Source organism: Poromitra crassiceps (assembly GCF_964638095.1).
Source record: "Poromitra crassiceps genome assembly, chromosome: 6".
In the NCBI taxonomy this organism is placed as follows: domain Eukaryota; kingdom Metazoa; phylum Chordata; class Actinopteri; order Beryciformes; family Melamphaidae; genus Poromitra; species Poromitra crassiceps.
The window spans coordinates 2,324,133-2,340,904 of NC_139627.1; positions in this window are offsets into that span (position 1 = coordinate 2,324,133).

Here is a 16,772-nt window from a genome sequence, read left to right on the forward strand (position 1 = left end):
AAGATTATATTAGGTCTAGATATTGACGATGTGTAAGCAATTTCTTTGAGTGGGCGTACAACACCATGTGTGCGCCTCTTAAGTGCGCTGATCTGTGTGTTCGTAGAAACAATTTCTAATTTTTGTGGTTTCTTTCCAGGAGTGTGTGGGTGTCAGTAAGTAGGTGTATTATCTGTTTGTAAGTAGGGGGCATGAATGTGTTCAGATTTCTTTCATTGCTATCTGCATATCAATACAAGTATGTGGGTACACTGCCGCATTTGTGCACGGCGTGCATGAGGGTGTCTGTATTGTAAGCTCACACTCATTATCACTGTTACACTTCAGAGAGTTCCAGTCTTACATGCACACCAGTGCCCAATTAGGCCTGGTTTTGAAAAGCGCTAAGCGCTAAATTAACGCCAGGGCGGAAGATATCGTTAGGCCGGTATTTAAGGCCGAAATGCCCATTCTGGCCTATTCTGGCACTGCGCCACGCCTATTTGGCGTGAAGTGCATTTCGGGGCCTAAAACCATGTTGCTATCTTCCGGAGGCAGGCGCAAGGCAGAAGATCAGATCGTCATCGTCATCCGACCAGTGACGACAACATCCGAAGTTGGTCCCCGGGCGCTGTACGAGAAAGCGACCACTGCTCCTGGCCTGCCCCCCGGAGGAAAGGACATGCCTGGATCGGTTAAATGCAGAGGACACTTTTCACCGGCCACCGTCAGCATGAGTGTGTTGTGGCCGCATGCATGTATTGTGGTGTTCGTGTGACAATCAAAGACGGGCTTGTCCGTTACGAGGCACGTTTTTTTGCGTTTAACGCCAGTTTTTGTGCCTAAGGCCTGTGGGAGAATAGGGCCCCTAGTCTGCGGAAAGTACACGAAAGTACACGAATAAGAAATTCGTTAAGCAACCTAGCAACCAATGCTAGCAGATAGCAAGTAATAGTTAAGCAAATTATCAGAAAATAGCATTACTTTATGATATTTTAATAATGTTAGTAGACACACATAACTGTATAGATACCATACATGTAACGTTCATAACAGGGTTTTTTTTCCAGTGAGGCAAGGGAGGATGGTCCTCCTCTATTTTCTAGAAGAGATTGGGGATTTTATATATATTTCTTTATCATTTTTTATATATTTCTTTTTATATTTTTCATTTTTCACATTTTTTACAATAAAATATCAATCAAATGTGTTTTTTCTGATGTGCAGACGCTCATTTTTTCATTCATTATATTCTTAAAATGCTTCAACAACAGTGACCTGTGGGGCACTGATGGAAAGGAGAGCTCCATGCAGACAGGAGTCTGGCCCGGCCTGCAGGGGGTAGGTAAAAAAACATTACCCCTGTGGGCGTTTATTTATTTGGTAATTTATCTAATGCAAAAATATGATTGGTTGAAAAACACTTGCAATTCACAGAGAACGATGTGAGAGTGATGTGTTTTTCAACCAATCAGATTTAGCTGGAGCATGACCCGCCCTTACCAATCAATACCAATCAATTAATTTATTCAACCAAATTGGTTGTTGATTGGATAGATTGCTAAGATTGACATTGTATTGTCCACTGATGAATGAGTCTGTCAACGCTGAATCAAGTAGGAAGTGAAATCCACTTTGCTGTGATGACCCATGTGATGACCTGACAGGAATGATTTACGACATTTACTGACGACAGTAGCAGCATATATTTCCCCCTTATTTTTATTTACTTTTTATCAAGCAGTAAGTGTTCACAAGCCAGACAGTCGTTGCATTGGATTACGAGCCAAAACGAGTTTCGAGTTGTGGGCCGCGCTACGGCGGGATACTGGGATATTTGCAATGTCAGAAAACTGGAATATTTGCAACGTCTCGGCTGCAGCAGTTCCACTACAGACGGCATGGATATGCAAGTAAGTCAATTGATTTAAAGTTATCCGGGCCTTCTATTAAATTCGGCGTGGAAATGGTTCACCGAGCAGCGCTATTTTTGTCGTATTGATGTTTCATGCTGTCATTTTTCCTAATAAAACCCGCAACCTTAAATTCCCACATTTTTAAACTGAATTTGGCCCGTAAAGCCCTCGCTGACAGCGAGCTCATTTTTAACACGTTCACTGCCGTGGACGAGTTAACTCGTCAAAAACAACAACAACGGTTGACTGCCGTCGACGAGTTAACTCGTCAAATTTTTTTTTTTTTTTTTGACGGTGGGACGTTGATCAAAGCCCCCTACATCTCCTATAAAAATATGGGAGCCACCGAACGTGTACAACCCATTCCACCGACCCACTAAGTGGCGACAGTGCTCTCCAGACTAGAGAAAGCCGAGCAAAAACAGCAGGAAAAAGCGTGAGGAAACCATTCTCATGGCGCACAACGGTGGGGGATTCCAAAAATAGACTGGGTGCAACACACTTTGAAACACGTAGCAGAAAGCCCAGAATCGCACGCAGCTTCATCAAAGCTCACAACTGAAACCCCAGAAACGAACGAGCCCGATCCAGACTCGCCCGACGAGCGGCCACCAGGCAGCACAGACAGGCAGCAGAGACTCGCCTGTGACACACGCTGCAGAGCCACCAGAGACACACCCACGGAGGGAGGAGTTTGAAGGAGAGGGGGGTGGGGGTGCTGTTATATTGGAGGAAATTACTGTTCAGAACTATTGTTTAGATGTCTGATGTCTCACTGATGCCAAAAATAAATGGTTAAAGTGACTGTTCTGCCTGTTCTATCGAATTTCACAAAAAGGCATTTATCTCAGCTTTCCTTCTCAGATGCTGAAACCATGCTGTATTCAACTGCTAATGCCTACATAACAGAACATGATAAAAACTAACTCTTTTAGACAGAGAAAGCACACATTCTATTACGGTAGTTCTTTTGAGATATTTTGTGTTCACAAAGTCCTAGCAGAAAATAATCCTCGGCTCTTGAAAGATGAGCCAGAATCCTAAAAAAAAACCTTGGCAGAAGCTACCTACTGTATTGGATAAACTGTTGGCAGTGAATGTGTTTAAAGGTAGAGTGGTGATCTTTATACCATATGAAAGTAGAAGAAATCAGGAATCGATTGGGACGAAGCATGTCAACCTAGCATGTCGGGAAGGGGGGGTAAATAACGCTCCAAAGTTGATGAATTGGAATGTAACTAAACAAGTAGCCTATGCTGACGTTGTTGCAGCCAGGGGAAGGCACACTCTGGTTCCAGATGCAATAAAGTGTAATTTAACGCTATTTGACAACAGTTTCGGCCTAGACTTTGTCAAGTCTCATACAAACACAGTTCAAGACAGGTGGGCTGATTGAATGGACAACACCTGTCTTGTGAAAGCACACCTGAGTGTGATTACAATGACATCATAGGATCAGTCATGCAGTAATAGGCTACATTTTCGGGTACTGGCGCAGATTAATCAAAACATTGATGTCACAGGTAGGCTGTATACCATAATATATCATGAATCTATGTGAATAAATAGATTTATATCAATAGTAATCACAGCCTAATGCATAGAGATAAATCCTGAAACCTTCTCGCAACAGTTCTAGCCTAAGCCAGTGGTTTTCAAAGTGGGGTCCCCAGCAAAAAGGGGGGATAATCTATTTTCACTATAATTCCATGCCAAGTAACACAATCTAAGCTTGTGTAGAAGTGCATAACTATGCTAATAATAACCATAACAGCACAAATAATTGACAAAAATCTCAAAATAAATATACAGTATTTACTCTGAGAAATGTAATGAGAAAAGGAACAATTATTGATGGTTAAAACTGAATAATGACATCACAACAGTCTAATCCTAATGCTAATTTAAAATGAGATATTCCTCTAAATCTGTCTACAAACTGCAAAAGAGAAAAAGAAAAACGAAGGTCGCCGCCGAAGCTACCTCCCCTGTTCCCAAACTCACCAGCCGCCACTGGTTCATAACATGGCGGACCATTTAACGTTATCTATACCATTAGATAAAGCCTTAAGCCTTCTTCTCTGTATTCAGACCCAAATTATAAACCGGAAACCGGAGTACGTTATAAACGTTATAAATATAGTCACGTTACAAACAACTAACCAATGCTGGGGATCCGTATGGAAACAGTGTTTCCATACGGACAATGGTTAAAAGTTGAATCAATTTGGTCATTCAGTGACGTTTTACCGCCATGTAAAGTAACTAATGTTAGCCGCTAGCATTAGCCACAGTAGCTGACTACCCATAATGGATTACAGCGATAAGAGAGACAGGGCAAATTCGGTAACTCCCCCGGCAGCCGCTAGGGGCAGCCGCCCCCTCTCCAAGTACTTCCGTGTAGAATTACTCTATTTAACCAATCAACGATGAGCAGGAAGCGGGAGATTCAAGCCTCATTTTCTGCTATCAAGACCCAATCAGCTCAGTATATCCAGATCTATTATACTATCAATGATGCACACAGATATCCTAGTTGTTGTCGGGTGAAAACTGCGTACGATTTAGGTGACTTTCCAGCCAGGTAAAAAGCATCTTGATAATAAGGTGATCTCACATCCTCACTCTACGTATCAGACTGGACTCCGAGACGTAATTTGACGTGGGAGTACGTCAAATTAGGGGTGGGCGATATGGCAAAAATTTCATATCACAATTTTTTTTCAGGCAGGATCCCGATCCGCAATCTTATCACGATTCTTTTTCATGTTGGTTAAAGACTATTTTGCAAGCTACTGAAGAGTACAATTAGGGCCGAGCGATATGGACCAAAAATCATATCTCTGTATTTTTAGGCTGAATGGTATTTTGTACAAAGTGTGCTAAATGTTCAGTTGTAAGTCAAAGCTACATGTGAGAGTAAAGTGTGCTAAATGTTCAGTTGTAAGTCAAAGCTACATGTGAGAGTAAAGTGTGCTAAATGTTCAGTTGTAAGTCAAAGCTACATGTGAGAGTAAAGTGTGCTAAATGTTCAGTTGTAAGTCAAAGCTACATGTGAGAGTAAAGTGTGCTAAATGTTCAGTTGTAAGTCAAAGCTACATGTGAGAGTAAAGTGTGCTAAATGTTCAGTTGTAAGTCAAAGCTACATGTGAGAGTAAAGTGTGCTAAATGTTCAGTTGTAAGTCAAAGCTACATGTGAGAGTAAAGTGTGCTAAATGTTCAGTTGTAAGTCAAAGCTACATGTGAGAGTAAAGTGTGCTAAATGTTCAGTTGTAAGTCAAAGCTACATGTGAGAGTAAAGTGTGCTAAATGTTCAGTTGTAAGTCAAAGCTACATGTGAGAGTAAAGTGTGCTAAATGTTCAGTTGTAAGTCAAAGCTACATGTGAGAGTAAAGTGTGCTAAATGTTCAGTTGTAAGTCAAAGCTACATGTGAGAGTAAAGTGTGCTAAATGTTCAGTTGTAAGTCAAAGCTACATGTGAGAGGTCATGTGAGGTCATGAGAGAGGTCATGTCAGAGGTCACAAGCACTTTGAATGTGGATATAATGACTCAATGGGTAAAGACAAATAATAGAACAGCTAGAACATTCTGGTAAGCTCAGAAAATCACATCACTTTACTGCAATGCCGCCTTTAAGACAACACTTATACCATATCACGATATTACCATCTCCAAAGTTTAAGATGATATCTAGTCTCATATCACGATCTCGATATTTCGAGATCTGGGCAATATAGTGATTATAATATGACTATATTGCCCAGCCCTACATCAAATCCAAATCCATTCGGAAGAACGTATTTTCTGCAGAGAAACTCCACTGCTGCACACTCTTGTTCCTGTTTCATTGTTGTTATTGAGTTGATTTCAGCAATAACTGCCCTCTACTAACGACAACGGCACCGCTCGTTGCTTTGGGATCGCCGCCATACTGGTTTGCCAGCCACGTCCCCGATTGGCCGGTGATGCTGTCAACTACGAGGCATGTCCCTGATTGATTCACCGGGGGCGGGGCTAGAGCAGAACAAAACAGAAGGTGAGGTCACATGATTAGGATGGTTTCATGTTTGAACTTAAACGGAAGCATTATGAGTTGATCAAGTCACATGACTCTGACATCACTCACTCACTCACTCACTCACTCACTCACCAAAACAAACAAACAACACAAGGCACAGTCCTATAGGATGAGTTGTGTGGAGTCACAGAAGTGAGATAAGAGTCTTCTCTGTGTGCCATGCATGAGTGTGTCCCTGTAAAAATAGACCTCTTAAAGGGCCAGCAGCCACTCAGTATTCTCCCACAAGAGGCCTGTTCATCCCCCAGACTGACACTACACTCAGAGACACTACACTCAGAGACACTACACTCAGAGACAGACTGACACTACACTCAGAGACAGACTGACACTACACTCAGAGACAGACTGACACTACACTCAGAGACAGACTGACACTACACTCAGAGACACTACACTCAGAGACAGACTGACACTACACTCAGAGACAGACTGACACTACACTCAGAGACAGACTGACACTACACTCAGAGACAGACTGACACTACACTCAGAGACACTACACTCAGAGACAGACTGACACTACACTCAGAGACACTACACTCAGAGACAGACTGACACTACACTCAGAGACAGACTGACACTACACTCAGAGACACTACACTCAGAGACACTACACTCAGAGACAGACTGACACTACACTCAGAGACAGACTGACACTACACTCAGATACACTACACTCAGAGACACTACACTCAGAGACAGACTGACACTACACTCAGAGACAGACTGACACTACACTCAGAGACACTACACTCAGAGACAGACTGACACTACACTCAGAGACACTACACTCAGAGACACTACACTCAGAGACACTACACTCAGAGACAGGGGACGGGAGGACAGACTTTCTCATTCAGCCCACAGAGGCAAGTTGTGACGGCTTTTCTCAAAGAGACAGAAACGCCCACATTCAGTGTCTCTTTGTCATCTTGACACCATTCATGAGCTCAGGTCTCTGCTCACTGTCTCTTTACATAGCATGAGTCCAGCTGGATCTACAGCTCCGGGCTTTGAGTCCAGCTGGATCTACAGCTCCGGGCTTTGAGTCCAGCTGGATCTACAGCTCCGGGCTTTGAGTCCAGCTGGATCTACAGCTCCGGGCTTTGAGTCCAGCTGGATCTACAGCTCCGGGCTTTGAGTCAAGCTGGATCTACAGCTCCGGGCTTCGGCTTAGTGACTTGCTCCAGTATAGACGCTTTTAATTTGACAACATAAACATTCTAAATTGCCCCTAGCTTACTTCCTGTTGCAATGTTTGCTAATGCAATAGGTGACAGGAAATAAGCTAGGGTTCAAACTGTTCCCATAGCAACACAATTCCGTGAAAACCGTCTATAGAACATAGGAGGCCTGCTGACTACAGAGAGCACCTGTCCCAGCAGCTACTCTCTCAGATACACCGTCATACAGGCACACTCTCACACCAGGGCCGGTTCCACAACAAGATGACTAGGGATGCATCCTAGATAGGAAGGGGTGCACATGCACAGGCCGACCCGACATAAATTTGCCATGTTATTTTACTAAAAATAATGCATTTTACCATCATTTCAAGTAGAATGATACCAGCCAAGCAAGAATATCTCAAGTGTTTCAAGTGCTTTACTGAAATATTTGGACCATATAATGATAATACAATTATCTCAACCTTAAAAGGTTACATGTAGGTGCCAAAAAGCCATCAATTCACATCAAAGAACAAAGAAAAACAACAATTATAATTCAAGTTTAAACAGTAAGTGTGCAGCTGCAGCATTTATTAAAGGTCCCAATTCGTGCAGCTGTAACCTCTTAAAAACGTGTGTCTCTGGTCCATAAAACATGATTCTGGATTAATTTGTCTAAAATATAGCAACCCCATTTGTTGTGACGCTGTTCTCACTTCCTTATCTCGTCGCTTCCCAGGAATGGTCTGTTTCTATAATATATTCAGAACTAAGAGTTCCCATAGGCCGCTGGGGGAGAGCCAATCAGATTAACGTCCATGGACCAGCACGCTAGGTTGTGTCCACAACTAATGTTAGCAATGAGCTATCGCTAACTTAACGGTTGCTACGCTAAACAGGACATCTCAAAATGCCTAGACTTACCGAATGCACCTCCGCAGTTGCTGGATCACGTACAGTTGGCGTCGCTCCAGCTAGAAGTGTTAATTTTGTGGCTAAACCTTGATTGTACTGCCCCAGATTGTTGAAACATTCTGGGCTGAAATGGTTAGCACAGACCAACAGGTCATGATGAATCTCGCGCTGAAACAGCTTGCTATGGTATTAATTAATACACAGGACAAGATGTTACTATCCCTTGTGCCAAAATCCGTTTAGAAGCCCAATCCAGAATAAAACAAGCTAACAGGCTAACAAACTAATAAACAAGACACAAATCACCAGTTACCTACCCTAGCCAACAGCAGTATGAAGCATGTAATTGGGGTTTTCAAGTGGGCACTTTCCTTCACCGATGTTTCGTTAAGTTAGGCCCACGACACCTCAAAAAGGCTTAACGATGTAATCCAGCGTCCTGGAAACACCCCCCTCCATGCTACCACCGCACAACTGCATATTACCTCACTATCTAAGCCTAGCGATCCAGGTCGGTTCGGTATGACATTCCTAACTACACCACCACTGTCAATGATTCAGCCCTGTTGATGTGGACCGTCAATCATGACCAACAACAAAGAATAGACAAAATGGCGCAGGTAGTTTGTGTGAGAGAGACGGCGCGCAGTATGCTAAAGGCGCGGTGTGACGTAACACCTACCCCTCTGGGAGAACAGAGTGTAAGGGGGCGTGGCTTGAAGGAGACAGCAGGAGAGAGCTGGATAGGGACAAATCCAACTCTGACAGTTCTGAGGTTGTGAGCACTCATTACAGGGAGGGATGACAACAGCATATATGCATTTAGAAGTAAAAACAGCTTTTGCACGGAATGGAAAAAAAACACACAAAAAACTAGTTTTTTTTCAACTGAACATGCAGACAATTAAAATAAGGGTGCAATGCGTGCTTTTGCACCCCTGTAAAACCGGGCCTGTTTCACAGATACACTGTCCCACAGTCACACTCTCACAGATACACAGTCACACTCTCACAGATACACAGTCACACTCTCACAGATACACAGTCACACTCTCACAGATACACAGTCACACTCTCACAGATACACAGTCACACTCTCACAGATACACAGTCACACTCTCACAGATACACAGTCACACTCTCACAGATACACAGTCACACTCTCACAGATACACCGTCCCACAGTCACAGATACACCGTCACACAGTCACACTCTCACAGATACACCGTCACACTCTCACAGATACACCGTCACACTCTCACAGATACACCGTCACACAGTCACCATCCTGCAGCATGTGACTTTGCCCCATCATGTTAATGACAAGGGCAAATCCCACCAAAAACTACAAACTGGAACTGCATCTGCTGACTTGGCAAACTTTTTTTTTTTTTTTTACTATGCATCTGAAGCAAGCGTTTCTATACAAACTGTTAACGAAGCAATCCTTTGGATATCAGTGACATTGGACTTCCTCTACACTCTGAGGTAACTATCAGATCATCCTCATGATAACGCTGTTTTATATTTGTATTTGTATACTTTAGTGAGGGAACTATCAGATCATCCTCATAATAACGCTGTTTTAGATTTGTATTTATGTACTTTAGCTTCCCCGCGGGGACATTTGTCCTCTGCCTTTGACTTCCCCACGGGGACATTTGTCCTCTGCCTTTGACTTCCCCACGGGGACATTTGTCCTCTGCCTTTGACTTCCCCACGGGGACATTTGTCCTCTGCCTTTGACCCACACTATTCACCTTATGCAGCCCCGCCCACTTGAGCCATTGTGTCACGACTTCCTGTTCAAAACGCCGGCTGTTTTACCTGCTCAAACTAGTCTGACTCACCTGGTCAAACCTAGTTTAACTCACATTCAAGATTCAAGATTCAAGATTTTTATTGTCAAGTATCACGTGTGAAATTCTTGTGCTGTGGACTCCGTTTACAACATAGTGCAATATAACAGGGCATATGGGGTGCAGGAAAACAAGAGACACAACAAGCAATAAGGCAGTAGAGTGATAAGACAAGTCAGAGACAGTGGCATATTCACTGCACATAGGTGCACATGGCATGTACATACTTTAAACATACTTAAAGGGATACACCACTTTTTTGGAAGTTTAGCTCATTTGCCACATCCCCCCAACATAACCAAGATACACCATGCCTTACCAGCACTGTCCGCTCAGTTCACAGTGAGCTACAGTCGTGAAGTTAGTAATTATCGCCATAGAATGGAGGCTAATGGTACAGCTGTTAAGAATCTGCCAAAGCACACATCTCACGGCGTCAAAATACATGGTGTGCTTCGCGTACTCACCACATGATGAAATGTTAATACAAAATGCACATAATCTGTCTTTTTGGAAGGAAAAGAGGTCGGCGGCCATGTTTGGAAAGTAGTGCCCGGTTCTGGACCTTCTGTCATTGCCTGCTTTCTCATGTATGTTGTGCAGTGGCAGAAACAGAGATCAGATCAGAAGCCTCTCCTGGTGCACCTGCACACATCCCACCCCCCGCTTCCTGGTGCACCTGCACACATCCCACCCCCCGCTTCCTGGTGCACCTGCACACCTGCACACATCCCACCCCCCGCTTCCTGGTGCACCTGCACACCTGCACACATCCCACCCCCAGCTTCCTGGTGCACCTGCACACCTGCACACATCCCACCCCCCAGCTTCCTGGTGCACCTGCACACCTGCACACATCCCACCCCCCCCCCCGCTGACTGCGTGGCTGCTGTCTCCATATGGTCTTTCCCAGACTCGCCCTCAACATCTGTACCCGGTACTCTCTCTCTCTCTCACACACACACACACACACACACACACACACACACACACACACACACACACACCCCAACCCTCCTCACCAAGCTCATGTGTGTCCCTCCTAGTGTAAACGGGTTCCTCCAGGGCCCCTGGCTATCTCTGGACCAGGGCTATTTCAGCCCACTGCTCTCATTCGCAAAGTCCTGATCTGCCGTTGGGCTGAGTGATGATGAACCTAACTTACACCTCTCTCTCTCTCTCTCTCTCTTTCTCTCTTTCTCTCTCTTTCTCTCTCTCTCTCTTTCTCTCTCTTTCTCTCTCTCTCTCTTTCTCTCTCGCTCTCTCTCTCCCTCAACTCTCTCCTCTCCTCGCTCTCCCGCTGTCAGTCGCTGTCACTCTCCCTCTTTTCTCACACTCTTTCTGTCTCTTTGCTCTTTTCTCTTGAGCGCACATCCACATGCATATACTCTCTCTCTCTCTCTCTCTCTCTCTCTCTCTCTCTCACGCACACACACTCGCACGCCCCCAGGTAGTGGTGACTCGCATGCATGCATGCATACATATACACTCGCCCACACACACACACACACACACACACACACACACACACACACACACACACACACACACACACACACACACACTCAGAGCGGGTCACTAACAGCAGGATATACTGTACGGAGACACTGGTAGCTCCTGAAGCCAGTCACCACACTGAGCATCCAACAACCAATACAGACAGCACAGTGTTTATCCCTTCATCCAAAGTTAGCTTGAATACACACACACACACACACACACACACACACACACACACACCTCCGCTCCCACTCTCCTACACACACACACACACCTACACACACCCCCCCACACACACACACACACACACACACAGGAGGAAGCGCTGTGGTCACATACCTCTCTGGGCGCCGGTGCGTAGCGAGTAGCGGAGAGTTGACTCATTGGATCAGGCGGCAGGCAGCAGCAGGCAGCAGCAGGCAGCAGGCGCACGGAGGAATATCCAGTTTAGAGACCGCCTGGCTCTTCCTCCTCTCTCTCTCTCTCTCTCTGTCTCTCTGTCTCTCGCCCTTGCTCAGCCTTCCCTCCCTTCCTTCACTCTATTCCTGCCTCTCCTCCTTCTCACACTCTGTACGCCTGTTTGCTCTCTCTCTCTCTCTCACCTCTGAGGCTCTCTCTCTCCCTCAGAGTGCACTCTCTCTCTCTCTCTCTCTCACCTCTGAGGCTATCTCTCTCCCTCAGAGTGCACTCTCTCTCTCTCTCTCTCTCTCTCACCTCTGAAGCTCTCTCTCCCTCTCCCCGGTACGCTTGATCTCTCCAACCCCCTCCTTCTCTCTCTCTCTCTCTCTTTCCCTCCTTTTACTGACAGTCACTTCTCACCCTCACAACTCCACTCAGTCTCTGCTCTGCTCATCCCTCTTAGTAACTCTGTGACACACACATTAGAACTTATTCTTCCCCTGGTCTAATATGCTGACTCTCTCTCTCTCTCTCTCCCTCTCTCTCTCTCTCTCTCTCTCTCTCTCTCTCTCTCTCGTGGGGAGTGTATAATTAGACAGGGCTCAGTGGTAATACAGTCAGGCTCATTGTGGGACGCCTCTCAGCGTTACTCTGCCGGGTGGCTCGTGTTTGGCTGATGGCCCAGTGGCTTCGCTCATTAAACTCCCTCGAGGTGCAGAATGGACCGGCCCACGGCTCGCGCCATTGGCCCGCGACACCTCGGCCTCTCAGCCAATCACAGGCCACACTACAGGAAGGATGGGGAAAGGTGTGCTGCCGGACATACAAGCAGTGTCAGGTGAGGGAGCTCCTCATATTAGACTGCTGTCACCTGAAGCGTTGTTGTATATTAAGTATATTATATTATATAGGCTATAAAATATATATTATATAGTATTATTATATATATATATTAATATATATATAGTATTATTTAGGGCTGTCAAACGATTAATTTTATTAATCGCGATTAATCTTGCGATTACCGTAAATTCCGGACTATAAGACGCACCGGTGTATAAGCCGCGGGACCAAAATTGACTATTTTTTTCTTCTATAAGCCGCACCGGTCTATAAGCCGCGGGTGTTTTGATGTTTAATTACCATATGAAAGGGTTCGTGCACAGAGAGGAATGTCGGGAAAGCGATGGCTGTTTGGGGAAGCTCCCATTTATTAACATTTCAACAAAACAAAACAAAAGTCAGGTCACTAATCCCCAGACAAAATCACACAACAATAGGCTATATGTGCAGCAAACCTGTAACCAGAGAAGTCAAGTCACTAATGCTCGTCTTCCTCTTCTTCCTGCGTACTGAAACCACCAAAGTCCTCATCTTCAGTGTCGGAAACGAACAGGTTCAGGGTGGCTTCGTCAACCACTCTCCTCTCTCCTTCATTGTCACTCAAAACCAACGAACTCCTCTTCATCTATAGCTGTGTTTCCATTACAGTTTTTCGCAAAAGAATTGCGATATTTCTACAACTTCGACAATGTACAATTGCGACTTGTAGGCGTTTCCATTGAAGTTGCGTTTGAGTGATTCCCCGTTGCAGCAGCTGCCACAGTGATTACGCACGGGGATCTGCCCCATATCCCGTCCCCTGCATGCTCAAATCCAACCAATGGTCAATGGAAATCCCAACATGAAGTTACAATGCATATAAACGAGCCTGATTATCAATTCAAAAGAAAATGAGTCGCAAAATGTTGCTGGCTGCGTGAATGCAGTCAGCGCGACAGGCAGAGGAAAAAAGGTAGCCTAATAGCCTACAACTGGTCCGATTTAGAGATGGAGGGGGGAAAAGGCTGATTTGGTTCTATAATTGCACCTGAAACGTGTGCAATGTATTAGCCTACTCACAGTCACTGTATTCACTTCAGACAGCACCACCGCACCAGTGTGTGCTTTTCATCCTCTCATCTCGCCAAGCAAAGCTTTTTTTTGGTGAAAGAATCCTCCAGGGCGCTTCTTGTTAACAGTCCGAGTGAGTGGCAGGTCGAACGTCAAAGGCACTTCATCCATATTTATGATCTGCTCCGGTTCGATGGAATATTCCTTGATCTTCCTTTGTGTGAATTCGCCGAAGTTTGTGATTTTCTCCTGGTAGTCGGGGGAGGGAGTTGATGGGCTTGTGGCCGTTTGCTTACCGTAATTACCATATGTAAGTGGTCACGCACAGAGGGGATTGTCGGGAAAGAGATGGCTGTTTGAGGAAGCTCCCATTTACCGTATTACCGTAACATTTCAACAAAACAACATAACACAACACCACCATTGTTTATTTTTACAGTGCACACAGTGTCCGCGGTGTGGTGAAAAGAGGGCAAGAGAGGAAATTAAAACAGAAGTGGATTTATAGTTAGAAAGAGTGCTAAAAAAGAGAGATTTTTTTTTTTTTTTTTTTTTTTCTGAAAAAATCCATAGATAAGACGCACCGTTATATAAGCCGCAGGGGCCAAAAAACGGGAAAAAAGCCGCGGCTTATAGTCCGGAATTTACGGTAACTATAGTTAATCGCGATTTATCGCATCTTTGTATCACATGTTTAAAATGCCATTATTTTGCATTTCAAAGCATTTCTAATTAGATATTAATCATTCTTACCAGTGTGTCGTGATTGGGAATCAAATGAATGCAAATAAATGTACTTTGTGATCTTGAATTTTAGATTTATTTTCAATTCAATAGAAGTGGAATGTAGACAGGAGGTAACAATGTCTACAAAATATATCTAGAACCGACAGCGGCGCTGTGGAGCAGTCGAAACCCAAAATGACACAGCCGAAGAAGGCTGTGTCTGAGCTAAAAACTTTGGCACTTCCATGTGAATAATGGCTCGGTATTGGAAACTGTGTATTGATAACGTGTATATCGCGTGAAGCCATTGGAGCCGACCTCCCAGTGGTTAGAGGACCCGCGCATCCGAGACTCTGAAGGAAGAATGAGTGATGCGCTAGCTAGCTGGCTGCTAGCTGGCTGCTAGCTGGCTGCTAGCTACTTTTAGGTGATCGCTCACCTCAAACTCGATGTACTTCGGTGATATTTTAATTCCGTTTTACACAAGGTGCAAACTACGGCTCTTGACTTGTCCACTGTGCCATTTGGGGAGTTTTTTAAAGTAAAACGAGCCATTTAGAAGCGTATTGCTGTCGTTCTTTTCCATGCCTGCCTGCATAAGCAGGAGACAGGAAACCGAACGGCTTGACTACAAGTACGGGTGTGACGAAGGGACAAAATAGCGGCATGCGATTAACGCGATAAAAAAAAAATAACGCGTTATGGCCGGCCCTTAATCGCATCGCGATTAACGCGTTCATGCTGACAGCCCTAGTATTATTATAATAGTATAATAATAAATGTGTTGGTCATATTTGATGGCTGATTTGATTGTATAGAAGTCAGTTTGACTCATTTGAGTCATAACTACTCAGTTCCCTCTTAGTTCAATCACTTGTTGGTGATCTGGTATCATGTGCTTTTCTTTCAAGCATGAAACCACTAAGGACCAGTCACACACACATGGCTTTGTGAACGCATGAGGGAGTGGCCTGCAGTGTGAGGGAGTGGTCTGCAGTGTGAGGGAGTGGCCTGCAGTGTGAGGGAGTGGCCTGCAGTGTGAGGGAGTGGCCTGCAGTGTGAGGGAGGGCCCTGCAGTGTGAGGGAGTGGCCTGCAGTGTGAGGGAGTGGCCTGCAGTGTGAGGGAGGGCCCTGCAGTGTGAAGGAGTGGCCTGCAGTGTGAGGGAGGGCCCTGCAGTGTGAGGGAGTGGCCTGCAGTGTGAGGGAGTGGCCTGCAGTGTGAGGGAGTGGCCTGCAGTGTGAGGGAGTGGCCTGCAGTGTGAGGGAGGGCCCTGCAGTGTGAGGGAGGGCCCTGCAGTGTGCCATGGAGCAAGAAGTCATATTACGCTCCCTGTTCTGTTCTGTACTGTACTGTACTGGCTGGCCCCGTTCATATCACGTATGACCTCGCATAAACCCTCCTGACACCTTATTGAAGCACAAGTATGCAGGAAAAAGGAAGTGTTTAAAAGAAAACATTTTCAAAGCAAAACTCCAAATGTAATTTTTAAACAAACTATTGTTATTGGCAGAACTCAATGGATTTCACCATAGTCATAAATGGCCTATGATCAATCTGGGCTTGAGGTATGAGATATCGATTAGAATTAAACAATTAAAAGTCATCTTTGGCTGCTACTGAAAAAAATCTCCTTGAACTCTCGCCCATTTTCTAACTTTACCAAACTTCATTCATAATTTAGACCTGATGATTACTGATTTATGTCATCCAGTATGGTGATTTATTTATCTTCGATCCACATTTATCTTCAGGCCTCTTACATAAGCAAATTATTCCACATTAAACATTTACAATTGCATTTGCATCACATGATCATGGGAGAACAGTGAGGTTAACACATTGAATGCCAGCCATGTTTTGATTCCTGTAGGTAAGTTGTGCCAGGGGTGTTTTTGACGATTCTGGCTCATTTTAGCAACAGCCGAGGATTCTTTTCTGTTAAGAATTCATGAACACCAATCATCTAAAAATAACTAATAGAATGTGTGCTTTCTCTGTCTAAAAGAGTTAGTTTGCAGAGTTAGTAGTTATGTAGATATTAGCCGTTGAGTACAGCATGGTTTCAGCGTCTGGAAATTTATTCAGAGATAAATGGCTTTTTGTGAAACAGTCACTTTAACCATTCATTTTTGGCATCAGTAAGACCGTCAGACATTCTAAACAATAGTTTTGAACAGTAATTTCCTCCATAACAACAGGAAACACCCCTCTCATTCAAACTCCTCCCTCCGTGTGTCTTCTCCTCCTGGCTGTACAGCGGGCGTGTCAGAAGCGCTTTTGCTGCTGCCTGCCTGTGTGCCTGCCTGCCTGCTTGCGTGCGTGCGGACGCTCC